This window comes from Suncus etruscus, chromosome 3 (genome assembly GCF_024139225.1).
Source record: "Suncus etruscus isolate mSunEtr1 chromosome 3, mSunEtr1.pri.cur, whole genome shotgun sequence".
Classification (NCBI taxonomy): Eukaryota; Metazoa; Chordata; class Mammalia; order Eulipotyphla; family Soricidae; genus Suncus; species Suncus etruscus.
In genome coordinates, this window is record NC_064850.1 from 99,081,900 (window position 1) to 99,095,997 (window position 14,098).

The following is a 14,098-nucleotide window of genomic DNA, read 5'->3' on the forward strand; positions in this document are numbered from 1 at the left end:
AAAAAAATTTTTTATTTGTAGTTTTTAGTTTGAAAGTGAAGCTGAGCTGTTTTCTTCCGATGGCAATTTTAATAGAATAGGTTTTTCCGGTCTGTGTCATCAGGATGTATTGCTTTGCTGCTGAAACTGTTGCAAGGCCTTCTTATATTTTGAAAACCACTCAATACGGGTAGACTCTTGAATATATGATAAATGGTCTGAGCATTAATTCAAAGTATAAGTTTTTTTTCCTGCTTCAAAAACTCAGATTCTGGGTTGGTGAAGTGTCAAATGATAAAGTGGCAAGCTTAGTATGCTTGAGACCTGGTTCCTGTACCCTACCATGCACACTGAATCTTTCTTAATAGTAAGAAAAAATAAAAGATTTGTCCTTTATTCTGAAGAGAATGCACCAACATACACAAAACTATGGGATTCCTAAAACTATTAATTGTCTTGTCCAGCTCTCAAAATTACAAGATTTTCTTTCCCTGCTTTCTATAAGACATATGTCTTAGTAGGCATCCAGATCATTTATCGTTCTTGATCATTAGAGCTGATTAAAATGTCATTGTCAATCAAAAGTTTATTCTATTGTTTGTCATTAATGTTTGTCAGACAATTAAGGTTACTTCTAATCTATATTGTAACAGAATTCTGAAGCAAAGCCAGAAATCTATTATGTCCATGAATGCAACCTTGATTTTGTATGAATAATGACTGAACACACTGCTAAGTCATTAGCCTCATTCTCATCCCAAATACTCTTTTTCTACTCTAGTAACATTATCCTATGCAGCCCCAGCAGTGCAATTATAGATACTTGCCCGATTGGTCACATTTGCCATGGTCTACTGTCTTTCGTCTGACTCACCAGATTTTTGCAAAGAATAAACCAATATTAAGTGGTGGCATGATAAAAAATAATCATTTATGTACTTCCTTAATTTTGGATTTACTCCAGCAACTCAGATAATTCTTTTTATATATAAGTCATACCATATCTTGCTCCTGTTTAAACACTTCAGTGATTTTTCACATCATACAAAATAAAACATCAATCCTTGCATTACCCACAAAGCCCTAATTTAGTAAGGTGCTATCTCTTTAATTGTATTTCTTATCACTTTTCCTTTTAGTCATTCAGCTTAAGACACACTGACCTCTCACTGTTTCTCAAACATAAGCTTTTGCTTCAGTACATTTGCTCTCTGTGCTCCTACTGCCAAGAATACCTGCATGACTTGATATTTTTTTTAATCTGCTTAGTTACCAGTGGGAACCTATGTTCCTTTGCTCTTCCTTTTCTTTAAGTATTTTTATTATAATCTGCAATGTTATGTATTTTGCTCTTTAATTGGGTTATATTAGAACAAGTATTTTCTTTGTTTAAATGCTTTCTCAGCACCTGGAAAATATTTGATTAAATGTATACACAGTGATTTGTGTTGCATAAATAAATATAAGCTATTTTGTTTTGTTACCTTTAGACCATATTTTTAACATAAAATATATGAACATATAGAGTAGTGATCCTTAAGCCACTTTCATGGCTTAAATATTTCATAAACTTAGTGGAAAGAATATATAATAGATATGATTGATGCCCCAGATGATCAATAATAAACACTATTATCAAGTTTCTCTGAGTGTCCTTAGATAGTTCACTAGATACCTCTAATTTGGGGGTTACCTTAAAATAGTATTTTAGTTAACTTTAATAGGTAATATGTGAACACTTTTTAATCACATTTTAATCTCATGAAAGAATATCTGTTGCAGAAGAAACACTAAAGCATCACAGAGAAAGGGTAACACCTGGTGAATTTCAGAAAGTCTTTGCCTTAATGTCTGACATTCCAGTGCCAGCAACCATAAATGCACAAAAAAATAACAGTAAAAAAAAAGATATGCCCAGTAAACAATACTATTGTTCTTCTTAGAAAGAGAGAGTGATTTAGCAATCTACTGAACTACTGTATCATAGGTCAGAAGCAGAGGTGGGTGTTGAGCTTAGAACTTAGCCTTCACACTTACTTTAATTAACATGATGCTGTCTAATTATACTTAGGTTGCATTATTTCATATTTTCTTATACAGTAGCATAATATTCCATTGTGCATTCCTCTGTTGTTGGACATCTGGAATGTTTCCATATTTTTGCTGTTATATTAAATATTGTAATCAAAATAATATGCCTGTAGTTTTCAGAATTAGTTTGTTTGTTTTTTTGTCTGTGGAGTATAGATGCCAAGAAGTGAAATCCCTCTGTCATATGTGAGCTCTGTTTTTAGGGAATTGAGAAATTTTCATATAGGCTTATGGAAGTTTTATTCTTACTTTGCATGTGTACTAAATATCTGTGCTGCTTTCTATAAAAATGTGCCTATAACTTCATTGTTTTTTATTTTGTTATGGTGCTGGACTATATCCTGTATGCTCAAGACTTACTCCCAGTTCTATACTCAGAGATCATTCCTATCAGTGCTGAGGGTACGCTGTGAGGTGTTATGGAAAAAACCTGGGTTCTATCTTTATAGCAAGTGCCTCCTCCTATTTACTGTCTTCATGACTCATTTTGTTTGGCACTTTAGAATCTTTTCAGTAGCTCAGCAAGTAATGAAGTCTGTTACTGTTCTGGCAGAAGAAATTTACCTTTTTTTCTGAAGAAAAAGTCTGTTTTCCCCTCAAATGATATACTCAGATATACTAAAGCGTTCACTTTCCCTATTCATATGTGGCTACAACTAGACATATTTAACCATTAAAGACTAATAATATAGTAACTGAAAACTATATTCCCAGAAGGAGTCTCAAACTCAATTTACCTGGGGTCCACAGGAGGCAAAGTTGGGGTGATCCTTGAGTGCAAAGTCAGTAGTAAGCCTTAAACATTGGGGGGTGTGACCCAAACAACTAAAACAAAACAAAACAAAACAAAAAAAAAGATTCCTCTAGGGCAGGGCCACAAAATGTTGTACTGAGGGCCGCAAACGGCCCGCGGGCCGCGAGTTTGAGACCCCTGAAAGCAAACCACCTAGACCAGAAGAAAGAATAATGAAAGTTACAATTTAGGGAAAATATTTGGTGAGGGAGATGATGAGTATTGGTTGTGACCACTGCATCAAATACTGCAGTGAGAATTGTACTTTATTCTTCTTATCATTCTTATAATTTTTTTCAGAAGTACAACCATTCAGTATCCTAAAGAAAATTCAACATAGGATGAAATTAATGTGATCACAAGAGACTCTGGGTGATCCAAGGAGTCCTCTCTAGTGTATGCTATTGATAGCCCACCAAACCCCTAGTACAGATAAATGCCCCATCACCCAGACTCCTAGAGTTAGCTAAGAAGTAGATTCCATCTAATCCCTTTCCAGATTCCTGTCTTTAGTGGAAGAGGTTTGTCACCAGAAAGTGAAGAGCTGCTTGACAAGAGCAGTGGCCTAAACCCATTTACCTCAGGATGAAATTAACACTTGTGAGCTTTGTATTCCAGAACTTTCTATTACATCAACTGAAACTGTCTAATCTAACACTACTTTCCAACTAACTTGTAATGACTGCTCTATAACTATTTCCTTTTTATCATTCTAAAAGCAGTAACATTACTTGAATAAGAATTCTTATCTCCACCTCTGACTCAAGGAATCAAGAAATGTGAGAACTTTTATAGCAATTTGACATTTCTACAACATTCAAAGGTATCATGGATGTTAATACTATTTCTCTGCAAATATCAATCGATAATGATTTGTGAGGGAGTGGGAGGGAAAGTGAGACAAAGAAAGGGAGAAGAAAGGAAGACAGCAAGGAAGTGAGAGAGTGAGTAAGTGAGAGAGAGAAAGAGAGAAAATAGCAGGATACAATTGAATCTTTAACAATACAGATGATTTGACCTGCTTATTGTATTTTCTAAATTGTCTGGATTGTTATTTCATGTTCATACCATTTGGAAGTGAATACTTATTTTTCATCAGATGAGGAGTCATTCTTTTGGGTGATAATGATATTTGTTTATTTTACTGACATTATATTGATATGTCTTATAAATTTTATAAATAGAGAACTCATGTGTGATATACAGAGAAGAAATTATAAAGCAGAAAAATCAGATTAAAACCATTTTTGACTTATTAAGAACTGAGGTATTAGAGGAATAAAGTAGAGAATATTGATACTTTGGGGTGCAATGACATACTTAGAAGAGTTATGAAATTGCAGTCCTAGATATACAGAGAGATATATAAAACTCTTTAAACTACAGTTATCTTGATTTTTATAAAGAAGCTTTATTTCTTCTGGTTATTAAAAGGCTGAACAACTAGAATATTTGAATAATGTTATAAATTACCAAAATGAAATAAACTTATAAGGATCACTTTACTAAAAGAATAAATATGTAATATATGTTATAGACTCTATAACACCATAGTACACATGAGGCTACAGATGTAATTTAATTGAATAACAAAATTAGCCAGGATTATAGCATCAGTATCATTATCCCATCATTGAATTCTCCTTTAAAATCACTTGTTGCAGAGAGAACACCACAGCAGTCAAATAATTGTATCATTCTAATATATAAAGTCAAATCTCCCAGTGTTACAACACACTTGAGCTGAAGACAATGAGGATATGCTCTTAAACTCAAATTTCAGTTTCATGGCTATGTCTTAGACAAAATGAGTCAAAAACAGTCAACAAAGTATCTTTTATTAAAGATAATAAAATCCAGAGAAGTATATAATAATCCTGATATAATAGTTTTATCATTCTAGTGACTTTAGTAGTCCTGATAGCTTTAACTCTCCAGTAACTTGTATAACTTCTTGCATCCAATAAGTACTTTATAATTATTCAATATAACATGAAAATTCTAGCTGTTACTTAATTTAATGTAAGAAGCATTTTGGATGTTTTATAAGAAAAGCAATTAATCTTTATGAAAGGAAAATTGCCAGGACCAGAGATATAGCACAATGGTAGGGCATTTGCTTTGCATGCTGCAGACCCAGGAGGGCCTCTGTCCTATTCCCGACATCCCATATGGTCCCCAAGCCTGCCAGGGGTGATTTCTGAGTGCAGAGTCAGGAGTAACCCCTGAATGTGACTGGATGTGGCCCAAAAATCAAATAAAAAAATCAATCAATCAATAAAGTTATTTTTTAAAAAGAAAGGGAAATTGCCTTTGTAGTTATAAACCTGTGCTTCTGATTCTCTTTAATTCATGTAAGTGATTAATCTCTAAACATAATGCCCTCTATGAGCCAGGATGCATAGCATTTTATCACTTCAACACTTATTCATGGACATAGCTTTCATTCAAAGTCTAATCAGTCTATATTCCGTTATCTCTTTGATTGTCCCTTTAGAGGCTGACTCTCAGGTAATGTCAGAAATACTTTTAGTTACTACAAAGCAATAGATATCAAAACAGCATGGTATTGGAATAAAGACAGACCCTCAGATCAGTGGAATAGGCTTGAGTTCTCAGACAATGTTACCCAGACATACAATCACCTAATTTTTGACAAGGGAGCAAGAAATCCTAAGTGGAGCAGGGAAAACCTCTTCAACAAGTAGTGCTGGCAGAACTGGTTAGCCACTTGCAAAAAAACGAACATAGATCCCCAGTTAACATCATGTACGAAGGTAAAATCCAAATGGATTAAAGACCTTGATATCAGACCTGATACCATAAGGTATATAGAACAAGTCAGTAAAACACTCCATGACATTGAGACTAAAGGCATCTTCAAGGAGGAAACTGCACTTTCCAAACAAGTGGAAGCAGAGGTCAACAGATGGGAATACATTAAGCTGAAAAGCTTCTGCACCTCAAAAAAAAATAGTGCCCAGGATATAAGAGCCACCCACTGTGTGGGAGAAACTATTCACCCAATACCCATCAGATAAAGGGCTAATATCCAAAATATACAGGGCACTGACAGAACTTTACAAGAAAAAAACATCTAATCCCATCAAGAAATGAGGAGAAGAAATGAACAGACACTTTGATAAAAAAAGAAATACAAATGGCCAAAAGGCACATCAAAAAATGCTCCTCATCACTGATCATCAGGGAGATGCAAATCAAAACAATGATGAGATACCATCTCACACCACAGAGACTGGCACACATCACAAAGAATGAGAACAAGCGGTGCTGGCAGGGATGTGGAGAGAAAGGAACTCTTATCCACTGCTAGTGGGAATGCTGTCTAGTCCAACCTCTATGGAAAGTGATATGGAGATTCCTCCAAAAACTAGAAATTGAGCTCCCATACGATCCAGCTATACCACTCCTAGGAATATACCCTAGGAACACAAGAACACAATACAAAAATCCCTTCCTCACACCTATATTTATTGCAGCACTATTCACAATAGCCAGGCTCTGGAAACAACCAAGATGCCCTTCAACAGATGAATGGCTAAAGAAACTATGGTACATATACACAATGGAATATTATGCAGCCATCAGGAGAGCTGAAGTCATGAAATTTTCCTATACATGGATGTACATAGAATCTATTATACTGAGTGAAATAAGTCAGAGGGAGAGAGAGACACACAGAATAGTCTCACTCATCTATGGGTTTTAAGAAAAATAAAAGTCAACTTTGCAACAATCCTCAGAGACAATGAGAGGAGGACTGGAACTTCCAGCTCACTTCATGAAGCTCACCACAAAGAGTGGTGAATGCAGTTATAGAAATAACTACACTGAGAACTACCATAATCATGTGAATGAATGAGGGAACTGGAAAGCCTGTCTGGAGTACAGCTGGGGGTGGGGTGTGATGGAGGGAGATTTGGGACATTGGTGGTGTGAATGTTGCACTGGTGAAAGGGGGGTGTTCTTTACATGACTGAAACCTAATAACAATCATATTTGTAATCAAGATGTTTAAATAAATAAAAAATATACTAAAAAAAGAAGTACTTTTAGGGGGCTGGCGAGGTGGAGCTAGATGCAGTGGTCCTCAAACTATGGCCCTCGGGCCACATATTGTATTTGTATCTGTTTTGTTTCTTCATTGCAAAATAATATATATGCAGTGTGCATAAGAATTCGTTCATAAGTTTTATTTTTACTATAGTCAGACCCTCCAATGGTCTGAGGGACAGTGAACTGGCCCCCTGTTTAAAAAGTTTGAGGACCCCTGCTAGAGGTAAGGTGTCTGCCTTGCAAGTGCTAGCCGGAGTCCCATATGGTCCCCCCAAGCCAGAGGCAATTTCTGAGCGCTTAGCCTGGAGTAACCCCTGAGCATCAAATGGGTGTGGCCCGAAAAAAAACAGAAAAAAAAAGTACTTTTATTTGAAAACAGGTATTTGATACTACAGATCGAGTTTAGATGTGATGCTGCAGTAAGGCATATTCCTAATTTATTTCAGGCCTTCAATTAAATCCCTTGGACCTCATTAGATAGCCTATATAAATAAAGACTAAGTTTGGAACTGAAATTGAGGGAAAAAAAAATAAAATGTTGGCATCAGACACAATGAGACAATGAGACATTAGATTATTGTTGATATATATTTAATCTTTATGCCCTCCCATTTCTTAGCTGTAAACATGATATTATTAGGAATGTATTCAGTTCAAATATTCTAAGTATCCAATCAAACACAATCCTCTAAATAATTCAAAGTAAGTCAATTAACATAATAAGCATACCAGAATAGAGAGCCAACATACTAAGCAACACTAACAATGGACAATTTTTCGCTCATCATCAGGGAGATCCAAATCAAGACAACAATGAGATACCACCTCACACCAGTGAGGTTGGCTCACATCAAAAATAATGGGAACAACCTTTGTTGGAGAGGATGTGGTATGAAAGGAACTCTCATTCATTGCTGGTGGGAATGCCCCTTGGTCCAACATCTATGGAGAAAAGTCTGGAGAGTGCTCAAAGAACTTAGAATTGAGCTGCCATTTGACCCAGCAATTGCTCTCCTAGGCATATATCCCCAAGATGGAAGGACATTCATTCCAAAATACGTATGCACCCCACTATTTATTGCAGCACTCAGTATAATAGCCAAATCTTGGAACCAACCTCGATGTCCAACAACAGATGAATGGATCATTAAGATGTGGTACATATATACAATGGAATATTACATGGCAGTTAGAAATGATACAATCACAGACTTTGCAGCAACGTGGATGGACCTAGATCATGTTATGTTAAACAAAGTAAGTCAGAAGACAAAAGAAAAACACAGAATGGTAGCACTATTCTGAAACACCTAGAACACATAAAAAACAAAAAAATGACATTGAAGAAGCATAACTGCTAAAACCACAAAGAAAGACTTCATAACCTCCATTCCCTGATCTGCACAGCCACCAAGATCTTTAGAAACAGGTCTGATTTTACCATCCAAGATAAAGTAGAAGTCTTCCACATACCACGAAAGCAGCAAGAGGAGACTAAATGATCTATTTTTTTGACGTCTTTATTTTGGTGTGGAGATTACGGTTGATGTCTCCAATATTATTTTATTTTATTTTGTTTTGTCTTTCTCTTTCTTTTTTGCACTTGAGTATGATTTGATTTCAGAACCGAGATCATTGTGTGGTGCCTGTCTTTATTGCTGTGGTGCTTATCGGTTATTTAATTCGATATATTTTTTTTGTGTATTGTTGTGGTATTTTAATTACTTTTTTCACATCCTCTCTCAAACTGAGGTTAGAAGCCTCTAGACAGGACTCTGCCTATTTTCAGCATATTTGATTTTTGATTGAGAAGAGGACATATTAGGTGATGGGTATTCCCCTGATTCAATGTGAATATATACCCAAAATACTACAGTGAAAGATATGTAAGCCATTATGAAAAAAAAAATTGTGTTTTTAATCAGAAATTTTCTTTGACTTACATGTATTATTATATCAATTATATTATATGTTATGTTATGTCACTATATTATGTTATATTAGTTTACCTCATTATGTTAATCAATTTTGTCCTTTAAATGAATTCTTACTTTAAAAAAAAAAACAACTTTAGTTTGCTCTGAAGAAAAAAAAATAAATAAAATAAATAAAAGATAAGATAAGGCCTCCCAAATCTTACCACAGGCTGTGTTCTTTACACTGGCTGTATAGAAAGAGGAGGTACAGTAAAGGCACCCCATATACACCTCAACACAGGCCCCTTGCCGGGTATGTATTGTGAATTGGGGGACAAAAAAAAAACAATGGACAATTTTATATATATATATAAATATATATATATATATTAAGTGACCCAGTATAATTTAACTGAGTCTTTAACATTCTACTAGAGTATTTTTAACATTTTTTCTTTTTTTTTTCAAAAAGTTAGCAAATTTTGATACTTATTCTATATTATATGTCTTTTAAGCCTGTCTAAAAAGTCAATACATTCAGATCTAAAATAAAAAATTGTTTAGTATATTAAAAATATATTTTATATATTAATATTTATATATAATATATTGTATATTTATATTTTATATAAAATATATTCTACAGGAGAATTTAGTTTTTGAATCAAGAATAGTACTTGTTTGGTAGTCTTTACCCAAAGATAGATATATAAATATTAAGTAATTTTGACTATCTCAAATCTAAAAATTAAGTTCCCCAGTTTTATTTGCTACATTTCAAATGTTCAGTGATTTGAAGCATTTAATGTTTACCATATTAGTATCTCTAGAGAATATAATTAAAGAAAATTCTATCTTATAAAATACTTCTGCTGTAGAAAATATATTAAAACCACCTGTTGAGAGGAGAATTAATGAGTGCTACTTAGATGTTTCCAGGAGCTCAAAATATCATCTCAGCGTGAACAATTTTGGAAAATATTTAAATGTTGATATGCAAATTCTTAAATACTGATACCTGCTCTTGCTTGACTGCAGGTAATTTTTCCGTAATAAGAAATATTTAAGATGAAGAACAGGGCTGGGATATATATAGTACAACAGGTTAAAGCACTTTCCTTGGACGTGACCAAATGAGGCTCAATCTCTGGTACCACATACAGTCCCCTGAGATCCAGCTAATAGTGATTCCTGAATACAGAATCAGAGCAATCAATGCACTCAGCCATGTGTGAACTAAACTAACTCCCCCCACAAAAGATCAAGAACTGCTGCTTATGATTGGTCCCAAGTAATTAAATGATACAAGTCTAATTATTGTCACTGTGATATTGTAGAGATGTTAGAATTTGTTTCTCCAGGCCAAATTATAAAGCTAAATTGAATCCATATTTGGTTTCTGTTATAATTCTGAAAGTGAGTGAATAACATGGTTTTATGGCTCCAGGGTGAAATCATCCCTTGTCACAGATCATCTGTTGTATCATAAAGCAAAAAAGTAGAAAGCAGTCTTCCAATTATAGATTATTTTCCAAAGAAAGAATTTTATTTTAAATGATTCTAATTGCATTCAATTTATTTCTAATCTTTTCAAACACTCATATTTCAGTGTAATTAATTTTATGAAATAGGAGTGCACAAAGTCTTAACTAGTCATCAGTTAAAAATGTCCTGGGATGTTAGGAAGATGAAAAGAAATGGTACAAGCAAGAGGGATGACTGCTGTCTGTTGATGCTATAATCAATCATAACTTTTCCCCCCTGCATTTTTTTTCAAATAAAATTCAATAGAAAAAATATTTAGAGCTAAAGAGAATCTCTTGTACTATGTTCCAGAACCTCACAGGATGAAACTCTGGAGTCCCTGAAAACTACAAAGTATGGCAGCCCAGGCTGGGCTCGAACACTGAATTACTGGCCTTGCTGGGATTTGTTTTTCATGAATATCTTTATGGTCAAGAAACTAGTCAAACTTTCTTCAACTTTATATTGTCTAACATACTAGCTTAAAGGTTGTACCTTTGACAATTTTACCTATTACTTTGGAACCTTGCCCCCAACTTTGTTTCTCTAACCTCTTCTTTTGAGATGTTAATTCCTTCTGGATAATCAGACTCACCCTCACCTGGGATGGTGCAGACTATTTTGGAGTTTTTTGTTGTTGTTGTTGTTGTTGTTTTGTTTTGTTTTTGGGCCACACCTGGTGACGCTCAGGAGTTACTCCAGGGTATGCCCTCAGAAATCACTCCTGGCTTGGGGGACCATGTGGAATGCTGGGGGATCGAACTGCGGTCCATCCTAGGTTAGCACATGCAAGGCATATGCCCTACCACTTGCACCATGGCCCTATCCCAGTTTTGAATAAAGAATAAAAGAGTCCCTGGGGGAGGAAAGGGAAGAGCAATAAAAATGCAGATTGAAGCAGCAAGAGAAATGCTCAGAAAGCTTAGCAGAGAAGCAGTACAGAGTTCATTAAGAGAAGACAGGAGTTAGGTAAATATGACACAGAGACTCATGGTGGAGAAAAGCTGTGAGAGAATAAAGCAAACTGACTCTGATGAAACTTTAGCCAACTGTGAATTATTTCTCTGCTGTTATCTTGCATCTTCAGACACACTGGCCAAAGGGAATAGAGGCATTGTGTCATGCCAAAGGCAGCCTCACCCTAAAAGTGGATCTTATAATTTATATTTTATATTTTAATCAACATTAATTTTTTTTAATTTTTTGTTCTTGAGCCACATACAACTGTGCTCAAGTTTTAATCTTGGCTCTATGCAAAGGAATCACTTCTGGTGGTACCTTGGAGACTATATGAGGTACCAGCGATCAAACCCTGGTTGACATGCAAGGAAAAGGCCCTATTCACTGTTTTAGTGCTCTGACCTCCCCTATGATCTTATTTTAAGATAACATTTAATTTTTCATATTTTCCTATTCATGCCAATAGGTTTTTTGTTTTGTTTTGTTTTCAAAAATCATTCATTTGCTCACTGAGTTGGTTTGCCCATAACCACACAGATGAAGTGACCCAGACCTGTTTCATTTCTTGCTTTTTTGGGGGCACACCAAGTGACGCTCAGGGATGACTATGTGTTCAGAAATCGCCCCTGGCTTGGGGGACCATATGGGATGCCTGGGATCGAACTGCTGCAGTCTGTCCTAGGTTAGCCACCTGCAAGGCAAACACCTTATCACTTGTACCACTGCTCAAACCCCCCAGACCTGTTTTCTAACCAAACTTGTTTACTTTGCATTTTTTACTTTATCTACTACTTTTGTAGTGTTCTCCTTGCCTTGGCATAGATATCACTGTCTGGACCCCCCCCCCAAACAAATGAAAAATTATTCCTAACATATTATAGAATGAACTGACTAAAAAGTTAGTTTAGGGAGCTCAAGTGATAATAAAGTGAATAGGGCATTTGACTTGCATTCTACTGACCAGGGTTTAATCCCTCGCACTCCACTTGGTCCCTTGAGCACTCCCCTATCAAGGAGTAATTCCTGAAAAATAAAGCATATGGCCCCCATAAAGATAAAATATCATCTTTATCCCCAGGAAGTTTCCAGAAGAAGATCTGAATGCTGTCATTTAGAATCAATCTGGAGTTGATTTTGTGGATGTACCAACTGTTGGTATCTGCTTCCTATCCCTCCTCACAACCTTATAGCCAAGCCTAAACTTCTGGCCATTTGAGTGCTTCTTTTTTATCTTTATTTAAACATCTTGATTACAAATATGATTGTGATTATAAGTCCTTTTGGAGTACTGATTTTCCTTAGTAAACTCATTGGTAACTGACACTGAAAAGCCAGAGAGATGGTGCAGAGATTCAGGCACTTGATGCCCAGCCAACCCTTGAAAAGTTCAGCATCTCCAACAGGATCCAGTAGGTTCTTCTACATGTCAGTTGCAAAAACAGACACACTCATCACCCCGCCCTTTGGACCAGACATCTTTCACTTTGAGGCTAAACTTGAAGTAGAGGGTCTTAGGGTCTCACTTACTAGGCATCTCCCTCGAGGTACTGCCGAAGAATGTGATTCATACCTATAAAGCTCACTTGACTTTAGTTATTCTTTCCAATGTGGCTGTTCCCCATTAGGAACTTCCTCTCTCATCAACATCACAAACCCTGTACAGTCTTGTAATTTTTATTGAACAAAACTTGCTTAGAAAGATTGTAAGTAGAGAGTGAAATGTGTTCAAAAGAGATCACAGACTTCTCCAGAGTGGAAATTTGCAGACAAAGCAAGATACATTTTCAAGGGAGAATAAGGGCTTGAAAAGAGAGTCTGAAAACTCATTGGCTTGTCGCATAATGAGCAGTGATTTCATTGCTTACCCCTGAGAACAAAATGAGTAATGAGCACAAAGTGGTTTTTATTTTAGTTTGTTTAGGTTTGTTTTGGGGGAAGGCACACACAGTGGTGTTCAGGGATTAGTCCTGACTCTACCTACACCCAGGAACTCTACACTCACCACTCTCGGTGGTGCTCTTAGGACCATATGGGATGATGGAGATTGAGCCTAGGTTGCCTCTATGCAAAGCAAATGCTTTTCCTGCTGCACTATCTCTCTGGCTCCAGAGTTCATATTTTTTGTTGTTTGGTCCCCTCCCCCATCCCAAACCCACTCTTATAAAAATGCCAATAGGTTTAATATTAGTTGGTCAATTATAAAGACATTAATTAAGTTATTATATAGATATTTTAGTTCAAATACTGCAAGTGTTGAATCTATTAAAATCCAATAAAGTGACAATTTCCCCCAGTTTTATTAATATATAACTGTTTACTAGTTTAAAATATATGGCATAATTACTTGACTTAAAAATAATGTAAAATGGTTACAATAAGTGAGTACTTATCATATTATGGTAGAGAGGCAAAGAACATATGTGTTCCCTTTTGTTAAGAACTCATAATCTACTTTCTTAGTAGCACTGTGTGTATTAACTATAGGCTCTATAAAATTACATTCTCAGTATTTATTTTGTAACTAATCAGAGTTAGTTTGATCATTTTTAACTCATTTAAACATAGCTGAAATGTTATATTTTTCATAGGATTGCTCTAGTTTCTCTTCTTGCCATCTTTTTAACTATATACTATAAAATATCTACTTTGATTTTACAACCTTAACATTTTTTCTTCTTGAACATTATGAAATTCAGGTTTTTCAATTTGTTTATCTTAGATTTTTTTTTTTGCTTTTCTTAGTATATTATTTGGTTGT

At 35.3% G+C, this 14,098-nt stretch overlaps 1 protein-coding gene and 1 non-coding gene across 2 annotated transcripts in view; both read left to right on the plus strand.

Annotated features, from left to right (window-relative positions):
- Window positions 1–14,098, plus strand: part of MARCHF1 (membrane associated ring-CH-type finger 1) — a 355,296-nt gene that overhangs the window by 159,446 nt on the left and 181,752 nt on the right. The window lies entirely within an intron of this gene.
- LOC126005187 (small nucleolar RNA SNORA51) lies at window positions 9,064–9,196 on the plus strand. The gene has a single exon (XR_007494358.1). It is a non-coding gene; the product is annotated as a small nucleolar RNA SNORA51 (small nucleolar RNA).